General features: G+C 48.1%; 1 pseudogene across 1 annotated transcript; it reads left to right on the top strand.

The window, feature by feature from the left end:
* Positions 1–330: 330 nt before the first annotated feature.
* LOC308260991 (ribonucleoside-diphosphate reductase subunit M2-like) lies at positions 331–1,473 on the top strand (annotated as a pseudogene). The gene has a single exon. The product of its transcript is annotated as a ribonucleoside-diphosphate reductase subunit M2-like (transcript).
* Positions 1,474–2,051: the final 578 nt, after the last annotated feature.

Below are 2,051 nucleotides of genomic sequence, written 5' to 3'. Positions count from 1 at the left end.
ATGGCCTAATATACACAAAGCACTTTGATAGTATCTTATTGAGCATTAATTTTGTTTCAGGAATTTTTCAGGGTAATACAGATACTTGAGCACACAGACACTTCTCTCTCTCTCTCTCTCTCTCTCTCTCTCTCTCTCTCTCTCTCTCTCTCTCTCTGTGTGTGTGTGTGTGTGTGTGTGTGTGTAGTACTAGGGATTGAACCTTGGGCATTCTATCTCTGAATTATACCCATCCCTTTTTATTTTTTCTTTTTGAAACAGTCTCGATCCTACCTGTGGCGTTCCTTGCTCGCCTGTCTCTCCGCCACCGCCACCAGCACCTCCGTCGCCATGCTCTCCGTCCGCGTCCGGCTTGCCACCATCGCGGACCAGCAGCAGCTGCAGCTCTCGCCGCTCAAGGGGCTCAGCCTGGCAGACAAGAACACGCCCCAACCCTCAGCGGGACCCGCGTCCTGGCCAGCAAGACCGCGAGGAGGATCTTCCAGGAGCCGCTGAAAACTAAAGTACCCCCCCTCCCCCGGCGTGGAGGATGAAGCACTTCTGAAAGGACCCCCCCCCCCCCGCGCGCTTTGTCATCTTTCCCACCGAATACCATGATATCTGGCAGATGTATAAGAAAGCCAAGGCTTCCTTTTGGACAGCCGAGGCGGTGGATCTTTCTAAGGACATTCAGCACTGGGAAGCCCTGAAGCCAGAGGAGATATATTTTATATCCCATGTTCTGGCTTTCTTTGCAGCAAGCGATGGCATAGTGAATGAAAACTTGGTGGAGCGCTTTAGTCAAGAAGTTCAAATCACAGAAGCCCGCTGTTTCTATGGCTTCCAAATTGCCATGGAAAACATACATTCTGAAATGTATATTCTCCTTATTGACACTTACATTAAAGATTCAAAAGGAAGGGAGTTCCTTTCAATGCCATTGAAACCATGCCGTGTGTGAAGAAGGCAGACTGGGCCCTGTGGTGCACTGGGGATAAGGAAGCCACCTACGGAGGACATGCCGTAGCCTTTGCTGCTGTGGAAGGAATCTTCTCTGGCTCTTCTGCATCAATCTTCTGGCTCAAGAAACGGGGTCTGACGCCTGGTCTCACGTTTTCCAATGAACTTATTAGCAGAGATGAGGGTTTGCACTGTGGTTTTGCCTGCCTCATGTTCAAGCACTTGCTGCACAAACCGTCGGAGCAGAGAGTGCAAGAAATCAACGCCGTTAGGATAGAGCAGGAGTTCCTCACCGAGGCCTTGCCTGGGAAGCTCATTGGGATGAAGCAGTACGTTGAATTCATGGCAGACAGGCTTCTGCTGGAACTGGGCTTTAGCAAGGTGTCCAAAGTAGAAAATCCATTTGACTTTATGGAGAATATCTCGATGGAAGGGAAGACTAACTTCTTTGAGAAGAGAGTATGCGAGTATCAGAGGATGGGAGTGATGTCGAGTCCAACAGACAATTCTTTTACCTTGGATGCTGACTTCTAAATGAGCAAAAGATGTGCTCTTATTTTGCTGATATTCCCCCCCCCTTGTTATAAAGAAATCAGCTAAAATGAATCAGCCAGCTACACCATACCATGAGTTGTCTATAATGTTCATCAGTGGCATCTGTAGAACGGTATAGCTACCTCAGAGTCAATCTTGTTTATAAGTGATGCTAGTGGGAAGAAAGGACATTTGAAACAGAGGTGACTTGGATTTGATGGGGTCTGGTGTCCGCCTTGGCTTTTGTCAGCAGCTGCCCAGCTGTGGCCTTACCCTAGCACTGCGGGGGGCAGCAAGGCTTTAAAGCGCAGGACCCTCCAGCAAGCTTGATCCAGCAGGACCAGGCACAGATTGACTGCCACCAGGCAGTTGGCTCACTGCTTCAAGGCAGACTTGAAAGTTTACTTAGCTTGTAAATAAAACGGGCACTTTACATGCAAACATTGTCCTGTCAAGGGAAAAGCCTGATCCGACTTGGTTTCTATACCAAATAAAATGTACTTACCACTAGTAGGAACCAATTCAGTTTACTAAAGGACGGATAGAAGTTAAACTTGGTTTGGCTAAAGGTGTGATTT

Source organism: Muscardinus avellanarius (assembly GCF_963383645.1).
Source record: "Muscardinus avellanarius genome assembly, chromosome: 1".
NCBI lineage: Eukaryota > Metazoa > Chordata > Mammalia > Rodentia > Gliridae > Muscardinus > Muscardinus avellanarius.
This window is presented reverse-complemented; position numbering and strand designations above follow the sequence as displayed.